The sequence below is a fragment of the Antechinus flavipes genome, chromosome 1, assembly GCF_016432865.1.
Source record: "Antechinus flavipes isolate AdamAnt ecotype Samford, QLD, Australia chromosome 1, AdamAnt_v2, whole genome shotgun sequence".
NCBI classification, from domain to species: Eukaryota; Metazoa; Chordata; class Mammalia; order Dasyuromorphia; family Dasyuridae; genus Antechinus; species Antechinus flavipes.
This window is the reverse complement of record NC_067398.1, coordinates 693191389-693214629: the sequence shown is the minus strand read 5'-3', so window position 1 is coordinate 693214629 and position 23241 is coordinate 693191389. Positions and strand designations below refer to the sequence as shown.

Genomic DNA, 23241 nt, shown 5'->3' with positions numbered 1-23241 from the left:
TTCCCGCACTAGGAACTCGGAATGGGAGCCTGTGGGCCGTGGTGACGTCAGAGGGAGAGCGGGATTCCCAATCACTGGGTCACTGGACCAGGAGCCCAGATCTGTAGTGACGTCAGAGAGAGCAGAATCTTCCGTCACCGGATGGAAGACATTTGAGTGAGCCACGGTGACATCAGAGGGAGAGTCATCGTCACGGGCTCATTTATTTAAAGCTGCACCAGACCTGAGGGGTCAGGGAGGCCTGCTTCCTCCTTTTAAGCCAAGGCCCCGGGAGATTTAAGGAACCAGATCCTCCCAGCTTTTGGAGGTCTTCAGTCAGGATTTGAATCCTGGTTCAGTTTGGTGTTTTCAGTCCCAGAGACCATTTCGTTCTTCGGGGTTGCCACGGCGATGAGAACTTTTTTGGATGGTCTCCCAGGCGGGCGGGCAAGGGGTTCCTGCCCAGCTAGAGAAGAAAGGGTTATTGATTTCAGGCTGGCAGGGAGGTCACACGCCAGTAATCTTTGCCCCCTTATTTCACAGATTAGAAAGCTAAAGCTCAGAGGCAAAAGTGAAAAGCAAAAGCCGAAACCTCAAGCCCCGGATTTTCTGTGGCACTTCTAGCCAGGACCGGTTGGATTTTTAATATTAAGTCCCAGTCCTGGGGCAGGCCCTGAGAAATCCCCGTTTGTCCAGCCAGTGCCTAGCTGTCTGTAAATCTTCCCTGTTAGACCGAAAACTCCTGGGGGGAAGGCACTGGGTTCGCTTTTCTTTGGGCTAAACCCAACCTGGGGACACGTAAGCAAAAAAAGACATTTTTCCCGCCCCTTGAGGAGCTTCCATTCAGTCCCAGAGATAGGAAGTACAGCTGGCCGGTCCTTCCCCCAAGCAGCGATACCTGTGGCCTTGGTTCCGGAGGCCAGAGCAAGAGGCTCCACCTCCTCCAGGAAGGCTTCCAGAGGCTAATTCCACTCCCTCCTAAGGCTCCTCCTCACCTCAGGGGTTCCTAGAGCCCTCGGATGCCTTTGCTCCCATCACACCCTCCTTTGTGCACCTCATATCCCTCAGTAGAATGAGAGCCAGGACCCTTTCTTCCTCTGCCTTTTACTTTGTATTCCCAAGCATTGGTCCAATGAATGAACATCCAGAGTTAATCGCAAAAGAGACCCAAGAATTGGGACAAAAACTGGCATCAAAACTGGCAAAATTTGAGTTTGGATCCAATTCCAATACTTACTAACTCTGTGATTAGGAGCGGATCGTTGACTTCTCTGAACCTCAGTTTCTTCATCTGTAAAATGGTTACACTGCTACCTCCTAGGTCAAAGAAAGTACTTTGTAAACCTTGGGGAGCCCTAGATATCTGAGTTGTTATCAAGATTCAGTGAAAAATTTAAAAGGGATCAGTAACCACCACCTGAGGGCAGAGGGGAGATGTTAGGGGAGAGATAGCTCCTCTGCTTTCATAGGCTGCCCAAATAAATCTAATACAGACTTATTTATTTATTTTATTTTATTTATTTATACTTAATTTATACTTTAATTAATTAATTGTATTTAAATTTATACTTTAACATATTTAACATGTATTGGTCAACCTGCCATCTGGGGGAGGGGTGGGGGGAAGGAGGGGAAAAATTGGAACAAAAGGTTTGGCAATTGTCAATGCTGTAATATTATCCATGCATATAACTTGTAAATAAAAAGCTATACTTAAAAAATAATAAATCTAATACAGTGCAGAAAGCATAGAGTTAAAAACCTAGCGTTTTTTATGCTTAAGCACAGGTAGGTTCAGCATTCATAAAAACCCAGATTGGAGTTTCTGACAATCTTTTATAGAGAAAATTAAGTAAGAGAAATACATTCTTTTACATACGTTCTTTTTGGCTACAGAAGCAAAAAAAGAGAGATTCATGATCCCATGCTTCCTTCAATGTCACAAGATCTTGTGGTGGTTGTGTTCAATGTCATAAAAGCTGAACAAACTTAGTTAAGCAGAGTCATGATCTCTTATATCCCCTAAGAAAACACACCTAGTTAAACAGACCATGTGGGTAAACCAAGTCAGATTGTACATTAAAGTACATTTAGAGGGGTCAAAATGGGCTGATGGAGAAGGAAGATTTACATACCTACAGAGTCAGCATAACTAAATCAGTAAATCAAACTCTCTTAGCTTCTCATCTGAGAGATGTCAAAAAATCTTCCCTTAAATCTATCATTCCATAAATCAAGGTTTTAGCCAAGTGGGGTTAGCATTAACAGGAAACAGCCAACTAAATATCTGTGAGAAATATCATAATAAATGCTAAGATATTTTTTACTAACTGCAAGACCCTTCAGTTTCCTCATCTCTAAAATAGGGATAGCAATAGCACCTACTTTTGCAGGATTATTATAAGGATCAAATATATCTATATATAAAGAATTATATAAATATAAGCTATTTATTATCAGAACATAGAGTTTGGGTTTCTTCCCTGCCCAGTAGGAATGGAGGGACTAAGTAAGTCAGATTCTTTTTACCTCCCAAGTAACCAAGAGTACATTTTCATTAGCATTAGGACAGCAGCCAGGCTTCTACCTATACTCAAACCCTGTGGGGTTTCATTCTCCTAGGAACTGACAGTATATTTTTTTCTTTTTCTTTTTTTTTTTTTTTTTTGAGCTTTTATGATTGCTTATTCTTTAGTTATGAAGTTTTTTTCATTAACACATGCCTTCCCATGACCCTGATGAGACATGGAGATTCTGGTAGAAGGTATCTAAACTTCTCTATTTTTGTCTTCATTCAAGGCTCCTTTTTGATAAAATAAGTCATTCATTTATCTTTGTTACTCCTACTCTCCTTTTTTAAATTAAAGCTTTTTATTTTCAAAACATATATATGGATAATTTTTCATTGATTCTTGCAAACTTTGTGTCCCAAATTTTCCACTCCTTCCCCAAAACCTCTCCCCTAGATGGCAGGTAATCCAGTATATGTTAAATATGATAAAAATATGTGAAATCCAATATATGTATACATATTTATACAATTATCTTGCTACACAAGAAAAATCTGATCAAAAAGAAAAAATGAGAAAGAAAATAAAATGTAAACCATATGTTTTCTCTTTTTAAAAAATCATTATTAATTTTTATTCTGAACCTAACAAACATGAATTAAAATGAACATTTACTTAAGCATAGCAGGACCACAAAAAAAGAAAATTGTACAAGTAACTAGAGATCCTAATTCTGTACAACTTTATTTTGTTTTTAAGTAAATTCAAAGTATAGCTTTTGAAGCTGTCTGGTTTGTGCCTCTTTCTGGTAATTCCTCCTGTTTCTTCCTCCATTAACAATAACAAAGATGTCTCTTCTCTTTTCACTTCCTTATTCTTATTCCCCCTTTCCCTTCCCTCCCTTCCCTTTATGGAAAATAAAAAGGCAGGGACTGGGGTGGGGTGGGGGGCGGGGAGGAGGGGGGGTGAGGAAGGGGGGAAACCACAGGCTTTCTAATGAATATACATAGTCCAGCAAAACAAATACCCACTTTGGCCAAGACCCTGGCATTTCCAAGGCTCTAAGTAGGTTTGGGGTTTCTGTAGGAACAGAAGTGGTTGTGGGTGAATGAAGGATATCCCAGAACCTCAGAGTCTACCCTGTCCAACTGAAACCTGAACAAGACTTACTTCTCAGGATAGACCTCTACTCCATCAACCTTTGGTGCAATGTTCCAGTTAACACTAACTTCCCACCACCACCCCAAGTTAACTTGTTCCTTTTGGGTATAGTTCTTTGTTGGGAAATCTCTCCCAACTTCTATCCTAAATCTGCCTCTCCACTACTCCCTCCTGCTCCTCTCTGAGGCCAAGAAAAAAAAAATTCTCCTAAAAAACTTTATTTTTCTTTTTTTTTTTTTTGGTCTATTTTCTTTTCTAATATAACAAATATGGAAATCCATTTTGCATGACTGCACATGTATAATCTACGTGAAATTGCTTATCTTCTTAAGGAGCAGGTTGGAGAGGGATAGAGAATTCAGAACTCAAAATTTTTTTAAAACGTTAAAGATTGTTACTATATATAATTGAAAAAAAATAAATTCACTTTAAAAAACCAACAATTCTCCAAATCTAATCCCTCTTTTATGTAAGGAGCCTTCAAATACCTAAAGAGAATTATTTTCATGTCCATCTATACTTTTCTCTTCTTCAGGTAAAACCAATTCTTTATTATAGGATAGTTGTGAGACCCCTTACTGCTCTCCATCCCCCAAGTTGGCCTTCTCTGGATATTTCCCACCTTATCAGCATTCTTCCTGAAATGTGACAATAGAACTGAATTCAATACTCCAAATACAAAGTGATCAGAAGAGAGTACACATAGTAGTCCCTAGCTCTAGTCTATCAGTCCCCCAAGTCAGCTCAAGATAGCATTAGTCTTATTATTTTATTTTATTTTATTTGGTTACCTTTTCCCTCTGTGGATTGTAGTGAACTTGCCACCTGTAGTGAAACTATCAGGTCTTTTTTGAGATGCTTAGCAACACCTCCGTCATCTTGTACTTGTGAAGTTGACTGTTTTATAACCTCAAGCATTATTAGAACAGTGTTGGTACCAAGTAATAGATGCTTTTTCCATTCAAGTTCCTCTATTTTGATGAGAAACAATGAGCTAGCCTGTCAGGTCAGATCTCCTTTAACTGACTCTTTCATCCTGCATATGGATATCCATGGTTAATTTATCCATCTTCTCCCAGCAATCTCTCCTAGCTTTGTGTCTAGTGAATTTGCTTTACCTTCTACCCATCATTGGTTGATCTTCCTAAATAGCATTAGAATAAGCAGGGAGCATTTCACTTATCCATCCATGTTCAACTTAACTTTGGATGATCAAATGACTGTTCTTTGTGTCTGACTATTCAAGCACCTCCAAATCCAACCCACCATACTGTTGTCTAGCCCGTATTTCTTTCTCTTATTTATAAATAAAATATGAATATTTTACATGATTTCACATGTACCTTCTCAATAACTGGGTGGGAGGAGAGGGAGGTAAGAAGGGAGAGAATCTGGAACTCAAAGTTTTAAAAACAAATGTTTAAAATGGTTTTACATGTAACTGTATAAATACTACTACTACTACTACATAATAAAAACTTGAAGTGATTTGGCCAAATGTTCTGCTGAAATCTAGGTAACTATATCCATGGTATTCCTTCATGTTTTTGGTCTATTAACAGGAGGAATTACCAGAAAAAGGCACAAATCAGATAGCTTTAAAAGCTACGCTTTGAACTTAAATACGTAAAAGCAAAAGAAAGTTGTAAAAAATTAGGATCTTTAGTTACTTGTACACTATCAATAAAGAAGCTGAGGTTAGTCTGGTGTGACTCTTGATGATACCGTACTGGCTCTTTGTGGTCACTGCTTTCTTTTTCTAGATGTTCACTAGATAAGTTGTTAGTAATATTATAACCAAGCCTGAGGCATTTGACTTGCAGCTAGGTATATGGAAAGAGATATAACTACAGATTGACAAATAGAATGTAAGCAGGATGTTGCATGTTTGCTTAATGGAGTTTGTGGAAAAGAAATATGTATGATCCCAGAGACTCTTGAGCAGAAACATGTGTGGAGAGAGAAGCTACAGATATGTAGGGGATGCTAACTCTTCAGCAAGTCTCTGATTTTCACTTTCAGTAAGATAATATCCTCTTCTCCTTTGAGTTTTGTGAAATTCAAAATGATTTCATTTTGTTTGGTTCTTTCAATTTTGTGATTGTCTTCCATTTTGTGAGCTAGGCCCTGCCTTGCTTTAAATTAGATGATTGTGGGAAAGAGATTCTAGGAAATTGGGGAATGGGTACGAAGCACAAAATGTTCTGTTTATTTAGAGGTTAATTCTTGTAATGACCACAGAAAGTACTAGGATATTCTTTTTTTAAATATTTTTTCCTAATCATCTATAAAAATAATTTTCAACATTCATTTTTTAAAAATTTTAATTACAAATTCTCTCTCTCCCTCTCCCCCTTTGTGTCACACATTGAGAAAACGAGTAATTTGACTTAGATTTGCATGGAGTCATGCAAATAATATTTCCATATTAGTCATATTGTAAAAGAAAACAAGAAACCAAAAAAATTAACACAATAAAAATAAAGTAAAACAAATTTTGCTTCAATCTGAATTCATACTCCATTACTTCTTTCTCTGGAAGTGGATAGCATTTTTCCACCCTAAGCCCTTTGGAATTGTCTTGTACCATTATATTGTTGAAAATAACTGTGTCATATATGAACTGATGCTAAGTGAAGTAAGTAGAACCAAGAGAACATGTGATGCACAGCAACAAGAAGATTATGTGATGATCAATTCTGATGGAATTGTCTTTTTTCAAAATGAGGTGATTCAATCCAATTCCAGTAGATGTGATGGAGAGAGCCATCTGCATCCAGAAAGAACTATGGGGACTGACTGTAGATCACAACATAGTATTTACACCTATGTTCGTTATTGTTGTTGGCTTGCTTATGTTTTTCTTTCTCATTTTTTCCTTTTTGATCTGATTTTTCTTGTGCAGCATGATAATTGTGGAAATATGTATAGAAGAATTGCACATGTTTAACATATATTGGATTACCTGGAACACAAGGTTTTGCAAAGGTAAATGTTGAAAACTATCTTTGCATATATTTTGAAAATAAGTTTAAAAAAAAGAAAATAGTGAAGTCATTCACCACTGAACATCATGCAATATTGCCATCACTGTGTACCCTCTTCTGGTTCTGTTCATTTCACTTTGTATCAGTCTATATAAGTATTTCCAAGTTTTTCTGAAAGCTTCCTACTCATTATTTCTTGTAACACAATGGTATTCCATCACAATTATATATAAAAACTGTTCAGTGATTCCCCAATTGATGGACATACCCTCGATTTCTAATTTTTTGCCAACACCAAAAGGGCTGATATTCTTTTAATAACCACAAAATGTATCAGGATATTTTTATAATGACCACAAGGTTTACAAAACTCTGGCCAAACAGAGAAAACGCCCGTGGTACTTAAGATTATATAAGTTGATTGTTTCTTCATTATTGACTATTAGAAAGCTTTGTTAATGCCATATGGTATCCTTGTACCGACTGAGAAGGTCTTGGACCTGAGTGACATTTGTTTGCCTTACTAATAAATCATTAATAGGCTTTGATTTAATTGCCTTAGTCCATATCAATTTCATTCTCAACAACTGGTCAACCAAGTTGTCAAGAAAGGGACCCTGGCTCCTGAGATAGACTTTTAGAAGAATTCTCTAGATTGCTCTGAGGGACTCTCCCATGTAGGATTGTCTCAGAGATCAAATTTCCCCTTCAACCTTGATTTCAAATTCTTCCAAAAGGAAACCTCCACATTAAGGTCCTTTAAGGGAATAAAGTCAAGGGTTATAAATAAAGCCACTTATGGTAATAATGAGATCTGATAGTAGCATACCAGAGTGAACTCACTTGGAGACATTTCTCATATCATGAAATCAGAGAATGCTCCCAGATAAAGAGAAATGACCAAAAATTAAAAAAAAAAAAAAAAAAAACAAAACCAAAGCATCCTGCTATTTATTCAATTTCAAAAAATTTGGTCTAAAACTGAAAGAGATGCGGCTGATAAATTATTCTGACTTAAATTCAGCACTTTTAATTATTGTATATTAAAGAAATTGAGATTGGTCACTGAGCAACCTCACCTCTACAAATAATCTATTAGTTTTTCGGGGATGTCTTGTCTAAAGAATCATGCCCTCCATTTATTAAAGAATCTTTTATTTGTCAATGGTCTTGAGATAGCTTTTAGAAAATTGTGTGCGCTGACTTTTGATTAAATTTTCAGTGGGAGAAAGGAAAAACTTTGTCAGCAAGTACATCTGGGTGTGTCTAATCATTATTGTCTGTCTTTTGTATCTTTGTAAATGCTAATTTCTGTAGTCGGATCAGCCAAAGGAAAAAGAGTATATTTTTCTGAGGAACTTTCAAAATCTTCAAAAAGACAAGTCTTTCTCTCTGCCTATAAAATCCAGTCAAATTGGAAAGACAGAGAAGAGACTCAGAGAAGAAAAAAAGGAATCCTTGTCCCCAATCTGTAGACATTTATAGCATTATGAACAAGAGACTAAAATTTGTGACTAAACTGTAACATCTTGACTATAAATTTCCAAATTGTGGTTTGAATGTTTTTTATAAATACTGAAATGTTTTAGTGAGTTAAGACTCAGTGAAAGTTACAAAGAAACAGTCCAAGAAAAGAGGGAAGTTTTTGATCAGGAAGCAACTTAAAAGCAAGTAAAACCTAATATGGAAGAATGTTCTGTGATAGTTGCGTATCTCTCAGAAAATCAGCTTCTTCTTTAATCTAACGGTAGTTCTCTTTTAATCTGGATGCTGTTAGATTATGAATTTAGCTGTGAAAAGAATGTGGTCAAAATGTTTGAAAACTGTTTAATGGGTCATGCACTTCTTGTGAATGTTTTGGTAACGAGTTCACAAAATTGAACTAAGGATTTTGCTCATGAAATTGCATTAATACCGTTGGTGAAGTTGTGAACCAATCCAACCATTCTGAAGAGCAATTTGGAACTATGCCCAAAGGGCTATAAAACTGTACATAACCTTTGTCCCAGCAAAACCACCACAAATTCTGTATCTCAAAGAAATTAAAAGAAAAAAGGAAGGAGACATATTGGTACAAAAATATTTATAGCAGCTCTTTTTGCAGTGGCAAAGAATTGGAAATTGAGGGAATGCCCATCACTTAGGGAATGATTGAACAAATATGATTACAATATAATACTATTGGGTTATGGGAAATACATCTTGATGGACCAAATGTGGACCAAAGCATAGTAGTTTCACCTTTTGTTGTTGTTGTTTGTTCGTTTGCCTGTTTTTTTTTCTTTCTCATTTTTTTCCCTTTTGATCTGATTTTTCTTATGCAGCATGATGAATATGGAAATATGTTTAGAAGAACTGCACAAGTCTAATGTATATTGGAGTGCTTGAGGAGGAGGAGGAGGAAGAGAGAAGGGGAAAATTTGGAACACAGAGTTTTTTGCAAAGGTGAACGTTGAAAACTATCTTTGCATGTATTTGGAAAAATAAAATACTATTTAAAAAAAGAAATGAGATTAAAAGGATTTTTAAAGTTAATTTTTTATGTTGTTTACACATATTGGATTTAATATATATATTTTAACATGTATAACATATTGAATTGTTTGCCATCTGGGAAGGGAGTGGGAGGAAGGAGGAGACAATCTGAAATACAAGGCTATGTAAGGGTCAATATTGAAAAAATTATCCATGCATATGTTTTGAAAATAAAAAGCTTTAATAAAAAAAAAAAAAAAAAGGAAGGGAAAAAAAGTTAATTTTTGCAGCTTGCCATGGTATGTTACAGAGTTGCTATCATTTCTGGTATCATCATCATCATTATTCTGGATACAGGATAACAATAAATATTATATTGGTATGATCACAGGGGGGAAATTATAAATGGCATAGTTTCAGAAAAACTTAGAAAGATATATATGGACTGATGCAAAGTGAAGTGAGCAGAATCAGGAGAAAAATGTGCACAGTAACAAAAATATTGTAAGAGGATCAACTGGGAATGATTTAGCAATCCAACTAAGCAATTCAAAGATCTAATATAATCCCAAAGGACTCATGATGAATAATGCTATCCATCTCCAGAGAAAGAACTGCTGGAGTTTTAATGTAGATCAAAGAAGAGTATTTTTCATTTTCTTTATTTTTTTGGTGATTTTTAATCTATATTTTTACAACATGACATTACTCTCATTTCTTTTTAAAAACACTTTTAACCCTATGGCATCTCTCCCAGTCTCCATTTATCAGAGATCCCTAATGGGGAGGGATTCATTAGTCATAACTACAAGTTCTTTCAGTACCCTAAGATGGAATTTGTCTGACTTCACTGACTTCAAGCCCCCGGGGGAGGTTGGGGAGGAAGAGGAATAGGTAGATGTTCTTTTATTATCTCCCTATTCATCTCAGATATGCATTTTCTGTTTTAGCCATCTTTGTTCTGTCCTTTCCAGTTCAAAGATCATTTTCTTCGACAAAAGAAATGGAAAGAATATAAAAGTTGGACAGCTCACCTTTCTCTCCATATTTAGTCATCATCATTCCGTCTTTCCTGACCTGTGGTCCAGCATGATCATTGAGTCTACTCGTTTTTATCTATATAATTCAAAAATCCTGCTCATTTCCCTTAACGTTCTGTAGCAGCCTCAGTTCCTCATGCGCTTTATTCTTATAGGTCCATTTCAAGCGTCTGTTTCTTCTTGCTTTCACAAGTTTCTGGGTTGTTATTGTTGTTGTTTTATTAAGTCAGTTGATGAGTTCCTTGTGCATCCACATCATCCTCTTTTAAAAACTCTACTTTATTCCCTGAACATTTGCCAAATCGGTTAACTAAAGGTCTAATTATACTTAAATATTCAAAGAAGACAATTCAATTAATTTCTCCTCTTAAATTCAGAAGAAACAGCTTCTAGACCTCTTGTTTCTTTTTAAATTTAATAGTATTTTATTTTTCCAAATACATGCAATGATAGTTTTCAACATTCATCTTTGCAAGACCCTTTTTCTCCCTCTTTCTTCTCTTCCTCCCTCCCCAAGAGAGCAAGCAACGCTATGTAGGTTAAACATGTACAATTCTTCTAAACATATTTCCATATTCTAGACCTCTCATTTCATTAGTATATAGCACTCCCATAGCAGAAAGCTCTTCCTTCTGAGGTCAGAAGGCACCTCCTTTGTGACTTAGCATTGTCAATATAATGACTTAGAAATGTAAGGAGGACCTGAGTTTAAATCCAGCCTCAGACATTTCACATGTACTAGCTATGTGATCCTAAGCACCCCAACTGTCTCACCAAAAAGAGAGATAGAGAGACAGAGAAAAGAGAGGGGGGGAAAGGGAGAGAGACAAAGACAGAAACAGAGAGAGACACACACAGAGAGACAGAGACAGAGAGAGTTGCATGGTGAGAAATTAAGTGACTTGAACTTGTTAGGGCAAGATTTAAACTAAGTTTTCCTGATTCAGAGGTCACCTGTCTATCCACTATTCCCCATTGCCTTTCTCAGAAGTCATAAAAATCTCAATTAAGAAGATGGGTTTGATTGTGTAATGATCAACTATGATAGACTTACATCTTCTCAGTTATACAGTGATCAAAGATAATTCCAATAGAGTCGGGATGGAAAATGCCATCCACATCTAATGAACTATGGAGACTAAATGTAGACTGAAACATGCTATTTTCACTTTTTTAGTTTTTTCTTTCTTGTGGTTTTTCACTTTTGTTTTGATTTTTTCTTCCACAACATGACAAATATGGAAATGTGATTAAAATGATTGTACAAATATAACCTATATCAGATTGCTTGTTGTCTTGGGAAAAGGGAAGAAGAGACAGAGAAAAAAAATGGAACACAAAATCTTACAAAAATGAATTTGAAAATTATCTTTATATGTAATTGGAAAAAATAAAATACTATTAAGTGAAAAAAAAAACATAAGATGGGTTTGGTGAAAAGCAGCAATAGTCATGGATGAAAAGAGTAACTTCAGGCCAGGATCCCAAGTAGTTTCACATTCTAGTTGCCTTCAGGATCTCAAAAGTACCAAAAAAGTAATTAATAGTTCTGAAAAAACTTTCCTCCTGCAAAGTTACAATCAACTCCCACCGTTGTGAAAATTCTCGCTTTTCACAGAGAAAGTGTGACATAGAAAGGTGAAGAAATCTTCGAAAGCTGGGGTTTTGACTGTGAAACTCTTAGGCGGAGAGAGGGTACAGAATTCAGTTTTGATCTGGCTGTTCCCCAAACCTGTTTTCTGTTACCAACCTGTCTGCCACATACCACTTCCTTTGGCATATCAACCAAACCACAAAAATATCTTGTTTTCGGCTCCCCCAAGACTTTGCCTCTTTAGGATTCTTGTGGGGAAAGAGGAAAACTGATGGGTAGCGAGCTTGAATGTTGGGCAGGCTATCAGAGAAATCAGCTTTTTCTTTTTCTTTCCCCTTAGGTGGATCTGTCAGGTTTTCCCCATCTTCTTCAGTATGTGATATTTGTGGTTTAACTAAGATTAGACTCTTCCAAGATCAGAACAAAGTGTGGGCCAGCTTTTCCTTTCAAAGAAGGCATTGTTTTAGCCTGCCGAATGAGTCTCCAGTTCCACAATGCTAGGAATTGTGTGGAAAATCTAATTTTTATTTTTATTAAGGTCCTCAAAGGGTGAAATCTTAGAAGGCATTTTGGAATGAAGTAGCTTCTTTCTAGGGAAAAAAAAATGTATAGGAAACTATTTGTCAGTATTTTCACCCACGCTTCATTCCAGATAAATTAGCCCACAAGATATTCCCCATGTGTAGCATCCCATCTCCAGTCTATACCTTCATGGACCGTTTTTATTGTTGTTGAGTCATTCCAGTTTTATCCAACTCTTCGTGACCCTTTTGGGAGTTATCTTGGCAAAGATACAGAGTGGTTTGCCATTTTCTTAAGTAACTTGCTCAGATTCACACAGCTAACAAGTGTCTGGGGATGGATTTGAACTCACAAAGAGGGGGTTTCCTGACTCTACACCTGATGGTCTATAACTTGGGTCACCTCCCTGTCCCACATGAGTTGTACCTCACACCTAGAATGTACTTCTTCATAACCATAACCCCAACCAGGAGTTATAGTAGATACTTGAACCTTCTTCAACTTAAACTACTTAAAGTCTACTTAAACTTTTTAAACCTACTTAAAAAGTCATAGAATTTTAGATTTGGAAATCAGGAAGCATTGGGTCTGACTCTTACTACCTCAAATACTAACTAAATGACCTAAGCAAGACACTTGTCTGTACCTCAGTTGCCTCATCTGTAAAAGGAGAGATTGGATGGTCTTTCAGCTCTAATCTCTGATCAAGTAAAGAATTCCTAGCTTCCCCCAAAATATATTCAGGAGTCACCTCTTACTTGTTTCTAGACCCCTAGCCACTAATACTTTCTACTGCTTTAAATTATATTGTATTATTTCACCTATATTTTGAATTTATATATATATATATAATATTTATACATACATACATATATATATATATATATATATATATACACATATATATATATATATATTTGAAATGCAACATATACTACCCTGGCTCCCAACGCCTGAAGGCCAAATGTTATATTTCATCACATATCCAGGGTTCTCTAGTACCCTTCAGGAGGTTTGGGGTATCTAAGCTCTCTGCAAATGGCTTCCATTCCCACTGATGGCATCCCTTCAATTGCAGAGGGGTCCCCAGACCTCTAGTTCCATTTAACCACTGATAGAAGCATTACATTTACTTCAAAAAGTAAAATCACAAATACACAGACTTATCCCTCGACACGTGAGGGCCATAATCCTCTGTCCCTGTGTACCACCTGAGTCTGTGGAGAGGATGAAAGGGATTAAATTCAAAGCTTAGCTCGGTTCCCATAGAGCACAGTCCCATTTCCAAGTCTTTCTAAATCCTCCTTGGGATCAGGTCCCTGATTTTCCAGGGTATCCACACCAGGTTGGGCGGCTGTTGCATCCCACCTACAAGTCTGTCTCCAGGATCACCATGATTTGATTTCCAGATGCCCTGAGAATCACCCCTGGCATCTAAAACTGAGGACAAATTGGGTAGAAGAGAAACAAATATCTCCATACCCATTTCTCAGAAACTGTGTAAAAAAAAATAGACAAGCATGGAAAGGACTCCTTCCTCTCTCACTGGTTCAGTTCATGGGGTTCATGATCTGGGAGAACTGGGATCATCACTCTCTGGAAGTAGCAAATAAGAGCAGCCCAAAAGGAATGATAGAAAAATTATAAGTCAAGGGGCTCCATTGAATCATTTTTAAAGGGAAAGGCAGCCAGCCCATCAAAGGAAGTTATCACCATCCATGTTGTCGTAGATGGATGACTCCATATTAGGCAACCAAGACATGCTCCAAAGAACCCTTGAAGGTACCTCTATATGAGGAGAGCCTTGTGTGCCCATGTTAGCTCTGGACATTGAGGGAGGAAGACATAGTAGACAGAGAGCTGATCTCAGACCCAGGAAGACTTTAGCACATATTGGTTATATGTCTTTGGGCAAGTATTTCATTAAGGTAACAGGTCAAAGCTAAAGTGCCAATCTACAGTGGTGGAGGGTTTAGTCCTGGTCCCATCCTTTTCCTTGTACTTGTATTTTTTTTTATCTGTGTTCAATAGAAAGTGAGCTCCTTGAGGGCAGGGAACTTTTCGCCTTTTTTTGGTATACAAAGTGCCCTCCATATTGTCCAACACATTTTTTCTCTACTTTCAATCTATGATTTCACTGGTCTAAGGAATTACTACTAAGGAAATTCCCTTATCAATACAGATTGACAGCTTTTCTGCAACTATTAGAGATTAAATGTTATTTTTAATAATAGCTTTTTTATTTTTCAAATACATGCAGATAGTTTTCAACATTCGCTCTTGCAAAACCTTGTGTTCCAAATTTTTCTCCTTCCCTTAATCTCACCCCCTCCCCAGACAGCAAGTAATTCAATGTTAAACGTGTGCAATTCTTCTAGACGTATTTCCACAAATATCATGCTGCACAAGAAAAATCAGATCAAAAAGCAAAAAATGAGAAAGAAAATGAAAAGCAAGCAAACAACAATGAAAAAAAAAGATGAAAATATTCTGTTGTGGACCACATTCAGTCCCCATAGTCTAGATGTAGATGACTCTCTCCATCACAAGTCTATTGGAAATGACCTCAATTACCTCATTGTTTAAAAGAGTCAAATCCATTATAATTCATTATGACATAATCTTGTTGTTGCCGTGTACAATGATCTCCTGGTTCTGCTCATTTCACTTAGCATCAGTTCATGCAAGTCTCTCCCATTTGTCTTTGTCTTTCTTTGTCATCTTAGCCAGTCTGAGAGGTGTGTAGTGGTATTCAGAGTTATCTTAATTTGCATTTCTCTGATCAATAGTGATTTCGAGCATTTTTTCATATGTCTGGAAATGGTTTTTATTTCTTTGTCTGAAAATTGTCTTTTCAGGAGATTGAAAACAGGAGATTGTGAGAAAACTGGGATACTAATGCATTGTTGATCAAGTTGTGAACTGATCCAACCATTCTGGAGAGCAATTTGGTACTATGAGCAAAAGGCTATCAAACTGCATATGTTTTGATCCAGCAGCGTTTCTACTGGATTTGTGTCCTGGAAAATCCATGGAAAAGAGAAGAGGATCCACATGTGCAAAGATGTTTGTGGCAGCCCTTTTTGTGGTGGCAAGGATGCCCATCAGGTGGGGAATGGCTGAATAAGTTACGGTATATGAGTGTTATGGAATATTATTGTTCTGTAAGGAATGACCAGCAGGATGAATACAGAGAGGCTTGGAGAGACATGAACTGATGCTGAGGGAAATGAGCAGAACCAGGAGATCATTGTACAGAATTACAAGACGTTTATGTGACGATCAATTGTAATGGACTTCATTCTTTTCAACAATGAGGTGATTTAAGGCAATTCCAATAGACTTGTGATGGAAAGTGTCATCCACATCCAGAGAGAGAACTATGAAGTCTGAAGAAAGATAAAGACACAGTATTTTCACCTTTTTCCAGTTGTTGTTTGCTTGTTTTTTCCCTTTCTCATATTTTTTTCCCTTCTGACCTGATTTTTTTGTGTGCAGCATGACGGATATGGAAATATGTATAGAAGAATTGCACATGTTTGATCTATGTTGGATTGCTTGTTATCTTGGGGAGGAAAAAAGGGGAAAAGGAGGGAGAAAAATTTATTAACACAAGGTTTTGCAAAGGTGAATGTTGAAAACCACCTTTGCATATATTTAGAAAAATAAAATACTATTTTTAAATTTTTATTTCCCTAGTAATAAAAGGCAAAGGAGTGAGGGAAAATGTTCCTACTTTTTTGGAACATCTTCATACTCCTGAAGCCATTGTGAATACTGCAAAGTTTCATTTAGATCAATCAATTAACAAACGTTTATTAAACTCCTACCACATATCAAGCACTGCACTAGGGCTTACATACATACCTCATCCACATTCCACAGACTGATTTAAATATTCCTCATAGTCATTTACCATTCTCATTTCCCTAAATATACTGGGAATTCATTACTCACCTAAAAGGAATATTAATTTCAAAAACAAACAAGCCACTCCTTACCTCTGGGAAAAAGACAAGATATACAAACTTGGAGTCCTCTTTTTAGAGGGGTGAAGATTGACTTCATTGGGGTGTATTTGTCAAAGATGGGGAGAATGAGTGGATAGACAAGTGGGTGATTTTGATATTTGCTTTCTAAGTTTTTAGTTGATCTTCTCAAATGTTGGCCATTTACCAACTGAAGGGGGCACAGGTGAATTGACCATTAAGCTTGAGAAGAGTGGTCTCCATCCGGTGGAGTTATGGCAAGTCCTGGATTTTCTCATTCAACAAATATTAATCAATCAGTCAACAAGCACATATTAGGCACCTACTATATGGGTTGGACCCTGTGTTTGGTTGCAGAGGACACAAGGCAAAAAGAGTGAAATGAGTCTTATTCTCAAATTCTTATCCTTATAGTCTAATGGAAAAGACAAAAATGTATATAAATATAAACATAAATATGAAGCACAAAGATACAAATATATACAAGGGAGTAAGTGACAAGGTTATTTGGGGAGGGAAGACATTAGGTTTCATGCTCAAGATGCTACACATACCATCCCTTTGCAAAAACTGTTTGTGATGTGTGGATGTGTGGATGCAGAGACAGAGAATTAAGATGACTAAAAGTTCCCCAGGGGAGGGATCATTTCATTTTTGTCTCTAAGCCCCCATCATGCAGCCTCAGTACGGAAGCCAGACAACTGATGAATAAAATGATTGTTGATTGAAGCTTCCTGCGTTCACGCCTCTTGGAACTTGGTTGAAGGAATTAGGGGTGACTGGTCTGGAGAGTACTGATGACATGATATTTATCTTCAGATAGGAAGTGGTAAAGGGAAACCCACTAATCAGCTTGGCCTTCTGGGGCAGAATGAGGTAGGAGGACACATTCCTCTCCAGACTATAATTTTGATTTTCTCCAGACTCTCTCTTTCACGCCATAGAAATCTCTTTGCTCTGGAAGCTCATCCCATTGAGGATGTAATCCATTGCAATATCCTCGGTCCCTGAGGGGCAGCCTTCTGATTGGCCGGCTCCCCATTTTAGGATGCTTAAGCCACTTATGTCTCCTCTCTAAGTTACACTCTGGACTCTCCCAGACTTTCTTTCTGCACAAGTCATCTCATCTCTGGATAGTGTTCTCCATTGTTAATTGTTCCTCCCGTGGTTCTTGAATGCGTCTCTTTGCCTCCATGACATCCCTATTCTGACACCTCCTTGTAGCCCAGAGGAGACTGTGGGTTCTCAAAAGCTTATGGCAGTGGAGTGTAAGCAGATTTTGCCAACTTAGAAAATCTTTTGAGGGACAGCCAGGTGGGGCAGTGGATAGAGCAGCTACCCTGAAGTCAGGGGGACCTGAGTTCAAATCTGGTCTCAGACACTCAATACTTCCTGCTGTGTGACCCTGGGCAAATGACTTAACCCCAATTGCCTCAGCAAAAAAAAAAAAAAAACAAAAAACACAACTTTTGAGAATAGTCTTAGGGATAGACTAGATATTTTATTTTTTTATTATAGCTTTTTATTTACAAGATATATGCCTGGATAATTTTTCAGCATTGATAACTGCAAAACCTTCTGTTCCAACTTTTCCCCTCCTTCCCCTCATCCCCATCCCCAGATGGCAGGTTGACCAATACATGTGATTCTTCAGTCAGTTAACACATCAATCAGTGTTTAAGGTTCTGGGAATACAAAAATAAAAATGAAATAGTTTTTCCCTCAAGCAGCTTATGTTCTATTCCACATACACACATAAGATACTTAACCTCCCTTAGTTTCCTTATCTGTAAAATGGGAAGAATAATACTACTTACTTCCCTGGGTTGTAATAAAAATCAAATGAGCTGATATTAGTAAAGCATTTACACTGTTCGTGGCACGTAGTAGGTACTGAATAAACGCTTGTTTCCTTCTTTTCTTGCTTATCTGCTCTCTTTCCCATTAGGCTTTGAGGTTCTTGCAAGTAGGGATTATGTTCTTATTTTTCTTATTACCCCCTACTGTTAACCCAGCGACTGACTGGCACATAATGAACACTGAGCAAATGCTTGTTGACTGACAGTGCTGAAGTACCTGAAAAAGTCTCAGTTGCTGAAAACATTGCTAATTAATAACAGAAACTGCAAATAAAAGCATAATTGGAGAGGAGTTATAGCCTGGCAAAGATTAATAGAAAATATAGAAGCTAAAGATATTTGAAAAGCAATTGTGATTACTCCAGCTGGAGTCTTTCTCTGTCTTGAAAAGCTTAGTATAAACTAAACAATCAAAAGTTAAATGATCCCAAGTCAGAAAACAAAGATGGGAGGGGGCAAAAGGGAAGGAATTGATGAAAGGGCTTTATTTGAGAGTTAGGGTTGGTTTCTCCCCCGCCCCCCAAAGTTTTATTTCTGCCTTTTGTGTTCTATACAATAGATATTTCCCCTTAAATCTCCCTCTCCCAATCCTCCCTTGTAACAAAGAAAACAGCTCCTGCAAAAAAGTATCTGTATGGGCATCTGTTCTCCAGACCTAACATTAGTCGTTATATTTAATCAAATGAAATCATCCATCCATACAGTAGACACTTAATAAATGCTCATTCCCCTCCCCAGCACCCTTCATCTGAATCAGCCATCTTTTACTATTTTCGCTCAGATTATTATTGTCATTATTTATATCATTCTAATTCTGCTTTTTTCTCTCTTCATCAGTTTGTTAAAATTCCCCTGTTATTTTCTGAGGTTTTTTTTGGTTTTGTTTTGTTTTTTGCTGAGGCAATTGGGGTTAAGTGACTTGCCCAGGATCACACAGCTAGGAAGTGTTAAGTGTCTGAAGTCGGATTTGAACTCATGTCCTCCTGACTTCAGGGTGGTGGTCTATCCACTGCACCACCTAGCTGCCTCTATTTACTGAATTTCTTAAAGTCTTTTCTTCATGTACAAAATATTTCATTATATTCACATACCCTAATTCATTCAGCCAGTCCCCAAATGACAGCCACCCACTTTGTTTTTGCTACCACAAATAAATAATGATAAATAGCATTTATAGAGCACTTTAAAAATTTCAAAACAATTTGTGGGTATTATCTCCTTAGTTCTCACAACAATCCTAGGAGGCAGGTACTTTTATTTCCCGTATCTCACATCCGTGGAAACCAAATCTGAGAGAGTTTAAGTTACTTGCACAGTAAGTGTCTGAGGAAGGAGACACACTCAGATTTTCCTAACTGCCAAACCCATCACTCTATCTCCTATATTGTTGAGGTTGGGAAGGGACCCCAAAAGGCCAGTGTCTCGAGGTGTCGCAAAAGATTTGAACCCATTTCCAAGTCAAGGGGGGGAAGTTTATTGTAATTGTTAACAGCAGTTGAAGCGGTCTGAATTCCAAGAGAATTTAGCAAAGAACCAGAAGCAGACACCTCTCTTTCTCTCTCTCTCCTTCTCCCTCCCTCCTCTCTCTCTCTCTCTCTCTCTCTCTCTCTCTCTCTCTCTCTCTCTCTCTCTCTCCTCTCTCTCTCTCTCTCTCCTCTCTCTCTCTCTCTTTCTCTCTCTCTCTCTCTCTTTCTCTCTCTCTCTCTCTTTCTCTCTCTCTCTCTCTCTCTTTCTCTCTCTCTCTCTCTCTCTTTCTCTCTCTCTCCTTCTCCCTCCCTCCCTCCCTCCCTCTCCTTTCCTCCCTCTCTCTCTCTCTCTCTCTCTCTCTCTCTCTCTCTCTCTCTCTCTCTCTCTCTCTCTGCCTCCCTCTCTCTCTCACACATACACACAATCTGTTGTAACTATTTTGGTATAAATGGTTCCTTAGTTTCTATCTTTGATTTTCTTAAGATATATATAGGGAGGGGGGTGGGAGAGGAGAGAGCCTTGACTAGGAACATGTTAGTGACATTTCTCATGTAATTCTTTTAAAACTTTTTCTTTATTATTATGAACTTCATCTGTGTATATCTTTGCAAATTTTAAGATGCTACATAAGTGTCACTTCCTATTATCAGCTCTATCTTATAAATATTTTAATTCCTTGATGACTCTCTTATTCTAATGGTACTAATTTTGTTTGCACAAAGGCTTCTTAATTTTATATAATAAAATTGTTTTGTTTTTTGATTGAGAGAAAGAGAAGAGAGAGAATGGGAAGAAAGAGAAGATGAAAAAAGAGAGAGAGGAGAGGAAGGGAGAGAGAGATAGAGACAGAGGGAGGGAGACAATGAAATTGCCTCATAAAAGGGACTTTCCCAACTTTTGTTTATTGTATCAGTTTCAGAGGAAGGAAAATCTGCAGGCTTATTCATAGCCCACTTCCTATAGCTTTCGCTAGCTACAGCTGGAAAAGATTATTATTCCCAAATCTAGGATCAGTATTTTTCTGGACCAGTTATGATTCTTTAAACCAGGTGACCTAAAACTGTATTTTCTTCCTGGGATTTCTCTTTTGGGGGGTTAGAGGGTAGTATAATGCCTGACCATCCAGGTAGGAAGAGAGAGAGAGGCCCTGAACAGTCTATTCCTACTGAGGATATTTTTATAGATAGGAGGACATTGTCAAGAACACTCAGTCCCTGGCTCAAAACTATGCTTCAGCCTTATAATCCTTCTGTCTTAGCAACCCTGCAACACCTGGCAAGCTTCTGTAGAAACTATTTTCAGCCAATTTGCATGATGGTAAAGCTATAACCACATGACTTTCAGGCTTGTAGTTTGTTCGCTATCTAGGTAGAAAATGAAACCCTTTCTTCTTGTTTGAAAACCATGTCTTTTTCCCATGCTCCGTGTATTTGCTTTGGAAGGTGGGTCCCCGACTACTTTTGTCCCTCAGGGTTATTTATAGGAGCAGCCCTCAATGGTTAGAATTTCTAGTAGTCACTCCCAAGTCCCAACTAGAGTGTTCCCCATTGATTATCTTTTAATTTGTTTAATTATTTTTATATATTTAATTATCTTTTAGAAAGGATGTAAGGATGGGGCTTTCTACTCCAACCTTAATTAATATAAGTCCCAGATTTCGCCATAGATTCAAATATATAAACTCAATAAGATTCTCAATTAACTCGGAAGGAGCAAAGTGCTTTGATCTCACCAGATCGGATGATCTTTCCTCAGGTCTCTTTCTTCTTGACTTATTTGCTTCATTTGACAATGTTTATTACTCTCTCCTCTTGGATCTTTTTCTCCTATTGTGTATGTGCACGTGCATGGGTATGATACTAATTTCTCCTGCCTCCTCCCTGTCTTGCCATTTTTTCCCATTTTGCTTTGCAGGCTCATCATCCATATCAGGTCCAACAAGGTGGTGCAATGGATAAAGAACTAGGTCTAGAGACCTGAATTCATATCTGATCTCAGAAATTTGCTGCTGTATGACTCTGGACAAGACCTTTAACTTTTCTCAGTCTCAGTTTCCTCAGCACCTATCTCTTGGAGTTGTCATGAGTATCAAATGAGATAATATTTGTAGAGCATTTAGTACAGTGCTTGGCACATAGTAGGCTCTATAAATGCCTTTTTCCTACTTTCCTCTACTTGTAGGTGTTCCCAAGGTTCTGTTCTACAACCTTTCTACACTTTGTTTCCCATGATTTTAATTGTCATCTTTATACAGATCAACCGGACCTGTTCTAATTTCTCTGTGACCTCCAATCTCAACTTCCTCCCTTTTCTAAGGGGATTTTTAGATTTCTTTTAGATTTGACCTATCCCCTCCTACCTTTCCAGTCTACTGACTTTTCTCCCTCCACAATATTCTCATCATCCGACCTCTCCTTCCTATTCACAAACCTCCCACCTTGCTTCAGAACCTTATTAGCTCTTGCCTAGATTATCACAATACTTTCTCAATTGTTCTCCCTGAACCAAGTCTCTCTCTGCTCCAGTCCATCCTACACATAGCCACAAAGGAATTTTCCTTCAGCACAGATTTGACCATGTGACTCCAATTCAATAAACGCTGGTGGTTTCTGTAATATTCTCTCTAAAATGTAATGTTCTTTGCCTCTGGGATAAAATAAAAACTCTTCTGTTTAGCTTTAAAAACCCCAAACTATCTTTCCAGCCTCAATGGTTGTTATTCTCCCTCTTGCTTTATAATCCAGCCAAAGTGGCTTTTTCTCTTCCCTTCATCCCCATCTCTGTACCTTTTCTGGCCATCCACTATGTCTTATATCCATTCCTGCTTTAAATAGTCATTCTCTTCCTTCAATACGCAATTAAAAGTTCTGCATGAAGCCTTTCTTGATTTCTACCTCCACCTGCCCCCAATACCCTTCCTCTTAAACTACTATTTACGTATTTTCTATTTATTTTCCTAATATTGATTCTATATATTCATATGATTTTATTTACACATTGTGTGTGTGTGGGGGGGTGCATGTTACCCATTAGATGGCAAGCTTTTTTCAAGTAGGGCTTGTTTCATTCTTTGTACTTTCATCCCTAGTACCTGGCATTTACTAGGCACTTAATCAATGTTTGTTGATTGGTTGACTAATGAATCAATGGACAAGAGCAGATGATGCCATATGGGAAATATTTTATGATTGGTTGAAGACTAATCCCTGTAGGGCTTTGTAGAACACAGAATAACTGTGTACAACCTTTGATCCAGCAGTATCTCTACTGGGTCTGTATCCCAAAGAGATCTTAAAGGAGGGAAAGAGACCCACGGGTGCAAAAATGTTTGGGGCAAGAAACTGGAAACTGAGCCATCAATTGGAGAACGGCTGAGTAAGTTATGGTCTATGAATATTATGGAATATTATTGTTCTGTAAGAAATGACCAATCAGAGAGGCCTGGAGAGACTTACATGAACTGATGCTGAGTGAAATGAGCAGAACCAGGAGATCATTGTACATGGTAATAACAAGATTATACGATGATCAATTCTGATGGACGTGGCTCTTTCCAACCATGAGATCATTCAAACCAGTTCCAGAGATCTTGTGAAGGAGAGAGCCATCTACACTCAGAGGAAAAACTGTGGGAACTCAGTGTGGATCACTCTTTTTG

The 23241-nt window shown here is 37.6% G+C and overlaps 1 long non-coding RNA gene across 1 annotated transcript; it reads left to right on the top strand.

Moving 5' to 3' along the window:
- Positions 1 to 5522: 5522 nt before the first annotated feature.
- Positions 5523 to 9337, top strand: LOC127543641 (uncharacterized). Its single transcript, XR_007949272.1, has 3 exons — positions 5523 to 5671; positions 6556 to 6638; positions 8962 to 9337. It is a non-coding gene; the product is annotated as an uncharacterized LOC127543641 (long non-coding RNA).
- The last annotated feature ends 13904 nt before the right edge of the window (positions 9338 to 23241 follow it).